Below are 14714 nucleotides of genomic sequence, written 5' to 3' on the forward strand. Positions count from 1 at the left end.
TAGATTCGAGGAAGAAAACTGGAGTTTGAGACCAGCCTGCCCTGTGTGGTGAAACCCCATCTCTATTAAAAATACAAAAATGAGCCAGTCATGTTGGCAGATGCCTGTAATCCTGGTTACCCAGGAAGCTGAGGCAGGAGAATCACTTGAACCCAAGAGGCAGAGGTTGCAGTGAGCCGCGATCACACCATTGCACTCCAGCCTGGGCAACAGAGGGACACTCCATCTCAAAGAAAACAAACAGAAAAACCCTGTTCACAGTAGTTTGTTTCCTGTGTAATCTCTGGTGGATATAGATGGGCTTTAGGATTGGTTGATTCAGGTGCTCAAGGTGTTCATCTAGAATGAAAGTCTTTTAGCATCTCTGAATAATGGGCCCATTTCTGACCAGGCACTGACAAGGAGTTTGGAACTAGGCCAATATTCCCTTGATTGGTTTTATTTTCCAAACTTTATTGTTGGTACCCAATGGAAAAGGGGTGAATGATTGCTAACAAGACAACTGTAGTGTCTACCATGCATTATGGTTTTTGTTTTCTTTTTGTGTATTATCCAGGCTATTTTCACACATTTATTCTGTCAGGTGAAATTTTGAATCATAATATATTTTCTTTTAAAAAGTTAGTCTTGAATAGCACGTTCTTAAATATGTAGATTAACGTTGGGATAATTTATGTATTTAAAATATTGAGACGTTTTATCAAAAAATATTTTCTTTTGTACACTTCAACCAAGTTTGCAATCATTTTTACAAAGGTCCTGGCCATTTTTGGTAAGTTTTAAATATTGCAGTAATTGTCATTATTGTGAATGGACTAATTTTTCCCATTACATTTTCCAATTGGTTATTATTCTTGTACAATAAATTGTTAGAAGCAAGACAAAAACATCCAGAGATATTTGCCAGTTTGTTTTTCCTCTCTTTGTAACAGGATCTGCAGTATAGCTTTTTTCTTCAACCTTGGAGAGTTATGTCTTCCAGGAATATATTAAGCAAAACAAATACCACATGGAAGATATTGCATTTGATTCTACGTGCAGAGGTAAGATGTGCATATTGTCAGTAAACAGTATGATTAAATGTAAAATTCCAAAAAGAGATAGCTAAGTACCAGGTAAAATATTAGTAGCACTTTTTTCACAGCTGAATTTTGTTTCTCTCAAGCTGTATTGCCTCATTTCCTTTGTCTCTGGATCAAATATTGCTAAAAGTCCTGACTTCACCCATTCAAACCCCACAACTTAACCTTTGTTGAGTATAATTAATGTATTTGGAGTTGACCCTTAATTCTGGAAGACTTTACGTTTTAAAAATCACTAGCCTTTTTTTTTCCAGGCTAACCTCAGATTTGCTGTAGATTTATGCTCTTGTCAGTGAAGTTTTTCAAAAATGCAGATGACAAAAATCCCACTCTAAAGTTTCTGGTTTTGCATCATGAATAATGATCCCGATATACATTCAGAGTTGAAAACCCCCTGCTCCAACTCATCAAGTAAATTATACATACTATTATATTATACTCATCAAGTAAATATACATGCATACATTATATGTATACTTACATACAATAATAGTCATGGTTTTTAAAAAATGGTAAATATTTGAGTAGTTGCTAAGAGCCAGGCATTGTGTTTAGTACTTTACATATTTATATTTAATTATGTAACAAATGCCTGCCCATATTTAAAAAATACATATATTACATGCTTTCATTGATGATATTGCCCAGAAAAAAAAAGGGAAACATTTTCTCCCCAAACTATAATATCTATTTATGAGGATTATTTTTAGTTCTTAATCAAACAGATTCTTAAAGGGTAAACAAAATTCCTTCCCTAATTATTATATGAAATCCACTGACATTTGGACAAACTGACTAAATTGATCCTCAAGCTGCTAATAAACACTATTTCTCAAGGACTTAAGTCAACATACTCCATGCTTCTGTGACTTTCTCTAAAATAAAAAAATTTTCAAAATGTTTCTCTGGGAGCACTACAAATTGTGAGATTTTAAATAGGTGAAAACAGAGCTTGTCAAATAAATTTGGGAAATAAGCCATCAAGCGGCCGGGCACAGTGGCTTACTCCTGTATTCCCAGGACTTTGGGAGGCCGAAACAGGCAGATCATGAGGTCAAGAGATTGAGACCATCCTGGCCAACATGATGAAAATGAAACCCTGTATCTACTAAAAATACAAAAATTAGCCAGGTGTGGGGGCATGCACCTATAGTCCCAGCTATTCAGGAGGCTGAGGCAGAATTACTTGAACTCGGGAGGCAGAGTTGCAATGCACCGAGATCACGCCACTGCACTCCAGCCTGGTGACAGAGTGAGACTCCGTCTCAAAAAAAAAAAAAAATTAAATAGGATTACTTGCTATAGGATTTATTATAACCTCAAATAGGACAATGCATTTTAAAAGCCTCTAAGAGATATACATATTCAGCATTTCCGAAATGTATTTTAATATGTAACTCTTAAGAACCTCAGAAGACCAGAGCTCTGAATCACACTAGTTAAAAATTATTGCAATGAGAAATAAAAACAACAATGATAGGTGCTTATACCTGGACAGTGATTTAACTCTAGAGTGGCTTCATAATCAGCAATAGTTTAAGCTTAAAGTTCCAATTTAACTAATTTGTTTACCTGACTTTTCCCCAAGAAAATAGGACCTACGACAGGCATCCTCACATAAATAGTTCATTCTGGAAAGTGTCCCTAGGGATCCACGGTATTAAGACTTGAATGAACGAAAGAGGAAAGAAGATGCCAACCCTCAAGATGTTATGCAACTGGTTAACAGCTGTGGGCACTGGCAGTTTAAGTCTTCTGGAGACCTTGCCAGAAACTTTGTATAACTAACTTCAAAGTTGTCTAAGATACAGGAAAAGGATATATTTATTCAATGTCATTTCCCATTGGTCAAGTGTTCACCAGGACATCTTACCTTCCTTTTAATAAGACTTCTGAAGTATGCATGTACCAGAATGACTGAGCAAGCCCCTACCAGTGTGCCAGCCATCACTACAGAAACCTCAAAGCAGAAAGCAAGATACAAAGGTTGCAGCTCAGGTGAGGTGCTATCGGGCTCCACCTGTAATCAAGTAGTTAGTATAGGAATGGCCAGGAAAAAAAAAAAAAGGTGGACCAAGACATTGTGAGGTATGGAATAGAATCTTTGCACTATTTGTAACCAGAGCAAACTAATGTAAGTCAGAGATTTCGGGTGGTAGTTAGCGGCAAACTGTACCAAAAACAGCTACAGGAAAGTTAGTGGAATAAGTGACAGTCTCTGCAGCAATCAGTACTGAGGGCTTGATTTACATCATTTCCATTTTAAATTTGCCTCACTCTTGGCTGGTACTATAAGGTCTAGATTGCTTGTGGCAACTCAGGCTTTTAGCATTGAGAAATTGGAGAGTCTACTAGACTATTCACCCTTATTAGCCATGGTCGGTGCAATTGTGTGTTTATGTCATCAATGGGCAAATCAGCACCAAGAGACACCTAATGAATCTCCTGGGCTCCAGTTTTCTTTTGTGTACTATTTTCTCTCCCATTTTAATGCAACCCCACTAAATCTTCATGGTAATCAGGGTCAATTACCCAGCCAATAACCAAAATGTTAGCTCTTTTTTTCCAGTTTACCTGCTGACATAAGAAGGCCAAAATGATCACATGATAGTTGAGGCTTCAAGTTCATTATTTACTGTGTCTTCTGGTGGAAGAGTCCTTCTCCATCCTAAGAATCAGGATTTCTATACAAAATGTACCTAAAGCTTCAAGACAAGAAGCAGGAGTATTGCAAAAGATGATCAGAGAGGTTGACCATACACCTATCCTTGGGTTCCTGTACTAGTATATTGTAGAAACAGGGCCATCTATCATCCACCATTAATGTATATATATGGTATCCTATGAGGTTGCCACCCAACATTGTAATATGTTAACCCCACACTGGTGTCATAGCTGAGCTTATGATAGACAATTACATTTCTCTATTCGGCTCAAAGCATCTGAATGATGTCTGTGGTAGGACAAGTTGATTCTATGACTATGCACACATTTTTATAGACACCACTACAAAACTAGTCTTTCAGTCAAAAATTATGGTATTCAGGATCCCAAATAAATAAATCTGGCATTCCATAAGCCCTCAAATGGCAGTACTGAAATAAAAGGTAAATCCAAATCTGGAGATGTCAATTTAAGTAAGGGCAAATCATTATTTCCGACACAAAGAACAAGCCCAAAGTAATCAACCTGATCTACTTAGGGAACTGTGCCATCTTGAGAGTTCAGTATTAATTTCTGCAAATGGCAAGTTGAGCACAAGCAGTAACAATAGATGACCAGCCTTCGTCAGAGTCCATGTTCTTGTGCCCACTCAATCTCATTCCTTACTATTAACACCTTCTCTATGGGCCCATTATATAAGCTCAAGGAGAAAGTGGCCAAAGAGGCTATCCAACAGACACATCATCTATCAACATGGTTATAAAATGCCTCTTTTGCAGTACATGCTTTCTGGTGGACATTAACATGAGACACAAAACTCTGCATATTTTGTGCCCACTTCCATAGATTCAGCTATGTGTCTCCACACAAATTTTCTTGTCTTTAATCTTTCAGCTTCAGTCCTTTCAAGTTCCTGAGAAACCAAACAAGCTTTTTCTTATAGACCTGGAGTTTGTGCAGATCTACCTTGGGTCATATCTCCTCCATTCAATGCAAATAATCAAATCCCCTGTTCCTCCCATCAGAGAAATTTCCTTTCACTATTGTCCTTCAAGAGCCATTCCTGTATGTGGATTTGATGAGGCAGAAGTTGATTTTGTCTAGCTCCAGCATATAAACATGACACATCTATAAAATAAAACTGAGGTTCCCCACAGCTTTGTAATAAGGAATCCCCCATGTCGACATAAATATTAACTGAGGAAAAGGACTTGGTGCAACAGATGTGTCAGGAGAGTCTGGGTCATCTGTTGTGTAACTTGGTCTTACCCTCTAGAGCAGGAGTCCCAAGTCCCCTGGGCTACTGATTGGTACTGGTCTATGGCCTGTTAGGAACCAGGCTGCACAGCAAAAGGGGAGTGGTGGCGAAGCAAGAATTACCGCCTGCACTCTGCTTCCTGTCAGATCAGTGGTGGCATTAGTTTCTTAGATTTTCATAAGAGTGTGAATCCTACTGTGAACTATGCATGTGAGGGATCTAAGGTTGCTCTAAGGTGGAACAGTTTTATCCTCCACCCCCACTAGTCCATAGAAAAATTTTCATCCATGAAACTTATCCCTGGTGCTAAAAAGGTTGGGGGCCACTGGCCTAGAGAGTATTAGTGAGGATTAAAAAAATGGCATACCAAGTGCTAAAAATCTATGTTGATCTGTTCCCATAAATATAGCACAACTAGTATAGCATTTGCGGTTGGAACTATCATTTGGTTAAGTTTTCATGTCATCTATTAAATCCTGCCATAATTCATCCAAACTGTAAAAAAAAAAAAAAGTGGATATACTTGGGACAATCATATCTGTGTCTTTTACAGCTTTGTTGATGACACTAATCTTCAAAACTCTCCTAGATACTAAGGTTTTGCTTCCAATTTAATACCTACATTGAGGGTATGGAGAAGGATCCGTTTTAGGGTGTGATATAGTTTGTGTCCTCACCCAAATCTCACCTTGAATTGTACTAATCCCCATGTGTCAAGGGTGGAGCCAGGTGGAGAGATAACTGAATCATGGGAGTAGTGTCCCAATACTTTTCTCATAGCAGTGAATAAGTCTCATGAGATCTGATGGTGTTATAAATGGGAATTTCCCAGAACATGCCCTCTTGCCTCCCACCATGTTAGACGTGACTTTGCTCCTCATTCACATTCCACCATAATTGTGAGGCCTCCCCAGCCATTTGGAACTGAGTCAAATTAAACCTCTTTTCTTTATAACTTACCCAGTCTCAAGTATGTCTTTATTAGCATCTTGAGAATAGACTAATACAGGTTGCTACCCTCCACCTTTCTTACATAACTGCTATTATTACTTAGGTCAAGGACAGATATGTAAGTTTTTCTATCTAATGCTTGGAAGTGAGATATCACATGGAGGATTTCACAGACTCATTGGACCCATTACTAAGTGGATTGGACTCTGAAGTCCTCTTAATATATGATCCTCACATAGCAGCAATTCTTAGGTTTATCCATATAAATGTCCTTATCTCAGTTTCCAGAATCTCAATTTTTTTTATCAGAGCCTTGGCAGTGGCATGACAGCTACAGAATGTATTCACTGAGCCCAATTTTTAGCTTTGCTGCTCTTGGCTTCAAGAGATAAAGTGCTCTTAACCTTTACAATCGAGGTTTTTCTGACATTTATAGTTTTCCTCGAGTTCACAGGTGTTTCTTGAGTCTATCAATTTCTTTCAAGAATATTAACGTTATTAACTAAAGTTTCCATAGTCTTTTTAACACTGTCTGCATACTCTTTAAGTGTCAATTCAAAACATTTGTCACTACCTCACCTTCCTTATATACCTCATTTCAATACTGCCACCTCCCTGTTGAGTCAGTAATTGTGATGCTGTTGCTTGCTGGGCCGTCATTTGCACTCTTCTTCTCATCAGTAGTATGGTTCTTTTGCTCTCAGGCTGCAAGCTGTCCAAATTCAGAATTTTATTATTATAGTTTGCTTTTCAGGACCATTTCTGGTACCAGTGTCCAGGATGCAATTCAAAAATCACTTGATGAGAACTAGAAGCATAAAATGTAACTACATTTCAAAAGAAAAATAATCAAGACATAACACCCCAAGATGACTCACATGTTAGAACTATAGGTCTAAGTCTCTCATGCAGCTATCATAACTGAGCCCCATGAAATAAAGAAAACACTTGAAATGAATGAAAAGATAGGCATTCTCAGCAAATAAATTATAAAAAGAACCAAAAAGACATTTTAAAACTGAAAAATACAATGACTGACATGTTCTTAAAACTCTTAAGAGTAATGAAAAGCAATTTTAGAGTATAAGAGCAAAGGTAGAGGACTTACCTATCTGATTTCAAGACTTATTATAAAGCTACAGTAATTAAGACAGTTTGATATCTTGGAAGATCTATTCTATAGATCTGTTCCACAGATGAATGGAACAGAATAGAGAGAGTAAAGAAATGTATTCATACATATGGTCAACTGATTTTTTGGCAAAGGAGCCAAGGCAAATTGATGGATTAAAAAAAAGTCTTTTGAACAAAGGATTCTGAGTAAACTGAATATCCAAGTGGAAGGGAAAAGAATATAATTTACCTCATGCAATACACAAAACTTAAAATAGATAAAAGATTTAAATGTAAAATCTAGAACTATAAAACTTCTAGAAAAAAATGAAAAAAAAAATGTTGCTTTATTGAAGTACATGAAAGTGTATTAGAATACTGAAAGCATGAAACATGAAAAAACAAGCTGGACATTATCAAAATATATTTAACTTTTCAAAAGATAACCAGTGCTGAGTGGTATTGTGATACATAACTTGGTTGACTCTCAAAGGCATTATGCTCAGTGAAAGCAGCCTGTCTCAAAAGTTTACATACTATGTGATTCTATTTATATGACATTCTTGAAAGAAAAAATCTGCAGTAAGGGAAAACTTACTGCAGGTGGCCTGGACTTATGAGGGAAAGAGTTACTATAAAATAGTAAGGGAGATTTTTGGGATGATAGTTTTGTGTTTGTTTTATTTTCTGAATATAATGGTAGTTCTAGGTAATCTGTACAAGTTAAGGTTCATAGAATTTTACTCACAAAAAAGTAAAGTTTACTATATAATTTTAAAAATAAAAAAGCTGCTTCTAGGGTGGTTAACTAAATAAATACCCATTTATTATTCCCATTTACTCTGTTTAAGAATGTCTACTTTTCCCATGCTCTAGTCAACACTTGTAAATAGAAAGTTATTTTTTAACATGAGATGTGAAAATGGAATCTTAATGTTTAATATGTCTTTAATTATGATGGTGATATATTTTCATATGCTGATTGGTAATTTATTGTGTCTTGTTTAGAAGAAGGGTGTATGTTAATTTATATAACCTCCTGATAAAATAGAGGAATGAAAAATATTGAGTAACTTGACAGGATTGTAGAACTAGTGGTAGTAATCAGAACTGAAATTAGAAAGTGTTTTTTTTTTTTTTTTTAAGATCATAGATTGTCTTGAAGGTCATGCTTAACAATTGAGAGATTTAGGTATCAGGGGCACCATTGGCATTAATCTATATTCTAAAGCTACTACAACAGAACTGGTGACATAACTACTGACTGAGCTGTATCTGGGGACTGAAACAAATTTGACATTTAGTAAGTTTAAGAAGTCTAAAGAAACCATGTCTTCCGCAAGGTATGGGCTTACCATTACCTTTAAAGCATATGAATAGGCAACATAAGTAGAAAAATTATATTTCAATTGTTGGTATAACCTTTATTAAGTGCTGACTAACAAGAGATATCTGCTATTATTGCTCAACCATAAATTCCAAGAGGGATGAAACCTATTAATAATCCCCACTGCTAATTTGAACATGAGTTAGTTTTTTTTTTTTTTTTTTGAGATGGGATCTCACTGTTGCTCAAGCTGGAGCACAGTGATGTGATCTTGGCTCACTGCAGCCTCCATCTCCCAGACTCAAATGATCCTCCTTCCTCAGTCTCCCAAGTAGCTGTGATTACAGGCACACAACATCACATCTGATAAATTTATATGTATTTTTAGTAGAGACAGAGTTTCACTACGTTGCCAAAGCTGGCCTTGAACTCCTGAGCTCAAGCAATCCACCTGCCTCACCCTCTCAAAAAGCTCGGATTTTAAGTGTTGAGTCACCAACGGCCACTTAGATCTTTAAACAGATTAGAACTCCCTTCTCCCACGGTCCTCTGTATTTCTAACAAATGCTTATCTCACATAGTGTCTAGAACACTATATTGAAAGGTTTTTTTCCCCCTCAAATACTGCCTCACTCTTCAATTAGTCGATATTTCAACCAACATTCTTTGTTATTTTGTAGGTGAAATTATTTTATTCATTTTTAAATCTAGATGGGGTCTTAGTATCCCCAGAAGCTGTTGAACTACCTTATTGAACTAGCTTTGTTTTCTTATTATTTTGACCTTTGTATAAGGAGTGGACCAGAGAGAAGATGGTAGAAGGAACAGAGCAGCCAAAAGTACCCATTTTAGAATGAACACTGTCTGTGCTGCCAGCTGTGACTACATTAATGAAAATTAAACTAAATCAAGACTAAATTAATTCCTGACAATCAATATAGTTATTTTTAACTGCAGAACTAAAAGTAAAATAATCTACATTTTTTTCAACTAAAATAATAATACACCAAAAAGTATGTTTTCTCCTTTAAAATTCTATTTAATAACATGATTAAATACACTCTTTCCCTATATCCCATGTAAATTAGAGTAACTAAATGTTTGGGGAACACTTTCAGCCTAAATATTTACTCAGGGAAGCGAGTTACTTGGAGTTTGTATAAACAGCTTATTTAGGCATGTTTATTTCTATGTAGTAATGATATAAAACTCTTTGGAGCTCGATTTTGCAACCCTCTATAATGTTTGCCATTTTAAAGTACATTACTTTTCCCTTCCTGTAAACATTTTTAATGAAGAATTTAAATGCATGCAGCCATATGTCTCTTTTCCAAGCAACAACTACCCAGAGGAAACAAAGTCCCCGGTGATCATTTAGTCTATGTGTTAAATAAAATAATATTCTAAGGAAGACACACACTAGAACACTTGATGTATAATTTAGCTTTTACCATCTTTCATGCAAATAACACTATCCTATTTACATAACTGTTATTCAAAAAAGAATCATTGCATGTTTTTTACTAGAAAATTGACTTCAGAGATTAAATTCACATCCAGGCATTAAATTCATGGGATGACCCACAAAGGAAGCTGCATAAAGCATTAAAACTTGGAGAGCAGAGCCTAAGAGACTGCCTCGACTGAGCATCTAGTTCTTACAAAGAGGCCGCCGAGAGGCCAGCATTCATCCAAAGGTGTGTTCTTCTCCTTAGTGGAGTGCTACACAGACCTGGCAGTTAGTGTTTCTTTTTTTTTTTTTTTTTTTTTTTTGCTTTCCCTCCAGTTTCATTCACAAAGTAGGGCTGCTATTGGAAATTATTACAGACATTTTCTGTTATGTAAATCTTGGCAGACATAAAACAGCTCTAGTTTTGACCTTATTATTTTACATATGATCCAAGTATCAACAGCAAGAGGCAGAAAATACATTAGTGTCAAGAAAATTTGAGTAATACGTTACCTTGTGTTGACAATTTTCAGTTTAGTCATTATGCTCCTTTCTAAAAGCCATTGACTTTTCATGTGAATGTTTTCTAAGTGGTATAGATATAATTTGATATTATGTACTAGAATCAAACTTTGTCTGAATTATTTAGGTTTGTACCTGGAGCTCAGAAAGATCTCTAATTTAAAAACTCAGTCAGAAGCAGTAGCTCACAGCTGTAATCTTTGCACTTTGGGAGGTTGAGATAAGGTCAGGAGTTCAGGACCAGCCTGGCCAAAATGCTGAAACTCCATCTCTACTAAAAATACAAAAATTAGCCAGATGTGGTAGCACACACCTATAATCCCAGCTACTCAGGAGGCTGAGGGAAGAGAATTGCTGGAACCTGGGCAGCAGAGTTTGCAGTGAGCTGAGATCATGCCACTGAACTTTCAGTCTGGATAGCTCAAATAACAAAGCTTAAGAATCCACCTTTTACCTGATCTGCTAAATACAACACCTCATAAAATTGATTATTACAGCTTTAATCCGTCATCCCTTGAAATTATAATTTTAATGCTATAATAAAAACATTGTCTGCTTTTGATTTAATATAAACACCACGTTTGACAAATTGTTATTGAAATGTATTCTTTGTGCAATATTATTGATCTGCCCTGAATGTGTATCTGTAGTTCTCCAATTACTCTATTATGAAATTGGCTAGTGCTCCGATTTTCAACCCAGATTACTCTTGTCACATTCATATTCATTGTATTTCAAGTAATCTCTTTTTGAACACAGTAATATTGAACTGCCTCCACCCAACTCAGTTAAATTTCTTTCTGGCATTATACACTCAGGCATCAAATAGCATAAATACTTTTAAACTGAGATTGATAACAATCTTTCTGACTGCTGAGTATCTGGAAGATTGATTACAAAGAGGCTTATAAACAGAATATGACAAGATCAGTAGAGTTTGCCAGTAATTCAAAGAGACCATTAGGCTATTTGGAGAAATCAATACTGTAACTTACATCAATAGAGGGGTCAAAAGAAAATTCACTATTAACAAATAAATGGTAAATTGAACACTAGTAAATATAACAAAGATGACAAATAGAAACATTTACAAGTGAGAGAGTGTAGTTTTTCTGGATTGTATTATCACCAACTGTTTTTCCTTCAGAATAAATGCTATGATTTATCTGATCCACCATAATAATGAAGGAGTAACAGCACTTATTTCATTTCCTGGTAGCACCACCACCCTCGATTTACTTTCAATTCTGACCAGTGATAAATTTTGTGTGTATTATTTAAAAGTAAACTAATTTATAATCAATCAGCTAAAAAGAATGTTGTTGCACACATTTTTCTTACTTTGATTGAAAATGGGAGAGATACAAACTAAGTATAAGTTTTACAGGTACTTATATAAGAATAAAAACAATTTTTTTTTTTACAGCAAGTAGAGAGCTATATAAAACACTATACTGTTGGCACTGAATAGCATGATTCAGACTTTAGGAATATAGGATCTATGAGTGAGGAATCTGTGTGAATGGAATGTGGTATATGGGATTGATGGAGACAAAAATAATTAAATTGAGCCATGAAAGCAGGGAGACTTTGAGGCAATAACAATAACCCCAAGAGTGTTAAGAAAGGGAAATAGAAGGGTGCTGGGTAGATGGATTTTAAATAAACAATTAAAAAGGAAAAAATATTTCAGTATTAAACTCTAAGGATATGCCAAGGTAGGTGAATAAGAAATTTATACACAAATATGAACATCTATTAAGAGAAGTACATCAAAAGCCTAACGAAATTCAGAGATTGTTTTCAATTGCAATTTTAACTACATAAAGCAAAACTATTGTTGAAAGGTAATGTAAGAAAGGAAGTCTACTAAGGCAAAAATTTCATAGCTTCAGTTCTGTTACTCCAAGCTGTGAGCCCCCAGAGACACACTGGTGTAATTTAAACTTCAGTCAAATCCACAAAAGTTTAGAAAAGGACTCTGATCTATTAGTTTCAATGCCTATAGCTCATATTACGGATATGAACACTGAGTTTTTCCTCTCATATTTATCACACATCTTTGCCTGATCATGAGACATTAGTATTTTCCTACACTACTACACTTTCTTCATTTATAAAGAATGTGAGCTTGCCTACATGTACATTAAAAGGACTCAATACAGCAAATAGTTATTTAATGAATTAGGTTCCCGGTATGATGAGAGACACAGATAAAGAGCTTCCTAGGTACTTGTGTTGTAGGACTTTTCCTTAAGTTCAGCACAGATGGGGTTTTTTACCCACAGCCAGTAAAATTCAGGCTTGCAGACAATTTGGTCAGTAACAAGTTTGAATTGGATGAAAAGGAAGAAAAATGGGAAACAGGAACTCTCCCAAGGCCAGAGTCACTACTATAGGAGGGGCCAAGCTCTTCTCCATTGCAAACTGTGTGAAATTCCTGGGGCTCAACCCCAGTGAGAAAGTTAGAGTTTTTCCAGGGACTCCTTCTCACCCGCTGTCTCATTCCCCCATCCAACAAAGTGTATCTCACTGCCTTTGGAATAAGGATAAAGATGAAAGCCAATCTTAACTGCTTCCTGCCGATGGGGGTGCTGTTTTGGGGAAACGGCAGCCAGAGCTCACTCAGAGGCCTGTCTAAGGGTTCCCAGCAGAAAGGGTCATCATCAGAGGCTCAGCTTGCATGACTGTTTAGAGTTCAATGGCCTGAGGGCAAGAAGAGACAAGCCAGCTTATTATAAAACATGTATCAAAACTAAACAAGAAAAGGGGTAAGGATAGCTCAAAACTCCCAAGTCCTTTCAGCATTTTTCACAGGAAGAGGGAGGACAAAAATCCCAACTAGTTAAAATAAAATAAAATAAAATAAAAATTAAAAAACACCTTGACCCTTTTTGCTGCATGTTGGGTCTGAGTTTTCTTCCCCCAGCTCAATCCTAATCCGATCAGTGTAAGGTTTGGGAAATTAACTCTTTCTAGTTTGGAGGATGCATCTGACAGGAGTGTCCCATAGTAAAGAGACACAATCACTTATCCATGAAGAGAGGACAGAGGAGGAAAAAGAAAGAGATAAGGCATTTTTCAAAGGAGTCCCAGAGGTTCAGGATGATGCATTCGAAAACGATACCGACTGAAGATGAATAGCTACTGTCTGGAAAGGGGATAGCAGGTATCACTGGTTCCCTTCTCTTCCTAGTAGAAACCCAAGGTAGGTGAAGTAAAGAGGAAAGAGCATGCTCTTTCCCTCTGTCATCTTTGCATACTCAAGTCCTGGTGACCCTGGCAGGCCCCGTCATGACTGCCAAAGTGGCTTGCACCCATGAAGCAGGGAGAGCATGGAAAATAGGAATTACCTGTTCTCACCTATGCCTCTATTCCACCTCCTGTTTGTTAATATTCACTTGGGGTGGCTGGCAAGATATTAACTATTGGGAAAAATTATAGATTAGTCTCAAATCTTTTGGAAGGCCAAAAGGTTTTGTTGGGGCAGGCCAAACACAGTCAGCTGGTCCATTAAGTTAGGGAGAAAATAGGGACAGTAAGAGGCTTTTCCCAGTTTGTCTCTTTACCCCACACCCCTTCGTCTCCACTGTTGTTTACTCAGGCAAATTTTGTGCTGGATGGCCTCTCCAGGGAGGATTAAAGAATTACCTGTTAATAGTATTTACTCTGGGCCCCAGAACCTAAAGCTTTTACTAGTCATAAAACCATTCTCTTTACCATGTTAATTTTATCCACAAGTGTGTTAACTTAGAACCTCTGTTATGAATAAAGGTGTGGATGGTCAGAGGGTCTTGGTGGATTGGTTGCATTTCTCCTTCCCCTCTGAAAGCAGCTAAGGGCCATCCCTAGCCCACTTGAAACACTGTAATAATGTGAGAGTACATTCATTCATCCATCATGGAGTCAGGGTCTACTGGCCAGACTCCCACAGGAGGTGGGCAATGTCTCAACTGTCAGAAGCCTTGGAGTTCCCTAGACTTCATTTATGCCATGGATATTAGCATGGCCTTTACCCATGAAACATGAAGCTTGGGGTTGGCTCAGTTGGAAAGAATTAGCCACACTCACCTTTGCTGTGCCTTTTATAACCTGTTATTTGCCTCTGGATCCCTCAGATCCAGTTTTCCTTTCTAGGGTTTCAACCCAAAGCTTGGAATTGAGTTTGAAATAAAGTGTCTCAGGAGTTTGCATGGACTCCTTATCATAAGCTGACTGCTAAGGTGAAACTGGAACTGAATCTTCCTTCAACAAAGGAGAGAAAAGGATGTCTTATGATACACTCAGATAACTAGTGGTTATAGTTATATGCTTGCTAGGATCTGGGCACATGTGCTTGGCTTTGGT

General features: G+C 36.8%; 1 long non-coding RNA gene across 4 annotated transcripts in view; it reads right to left on the bottom strand.

Moving 5' to 3' along the window:
* LOC118154541 (uncharacterized) overlaps window positions 1-14714 on the bottom strand; it is a 310862-nt gene that overhangs the window by 108912 nt on the left and 187236 nt on the right. Inside the window, exon 8 of one of the 4 annotated variants that reach the window (XR_008482094.2) lies at window positions 648-6667. The exons of the other annotated variants lie outside the window; for them this stretch is intronic. This is a non-coding gene — a long non-coding RNA (uncharacterized LOC118154541). Of the gene's footprint in view, window positions 1-647; window positions 6668-14714 lie in introns of those variants that run through there. 4 annotated transcript variants of the gene reach the window in all.

Source organism: Callithrix jacchus, chromosome 6 (assembly GCF_049354715.1).
Source record: "Callithrix jacchus isolate 240 chromosome 6, calJac240_pri, whole genome shotgun sequence".
Classification (NCBI taxonomy): domain Eukaryota; kingdom Metazoa; phylum Chordata; class Mammalia; order Primates; family Cebidae; genus Callithrix; species Callithrix jacchus.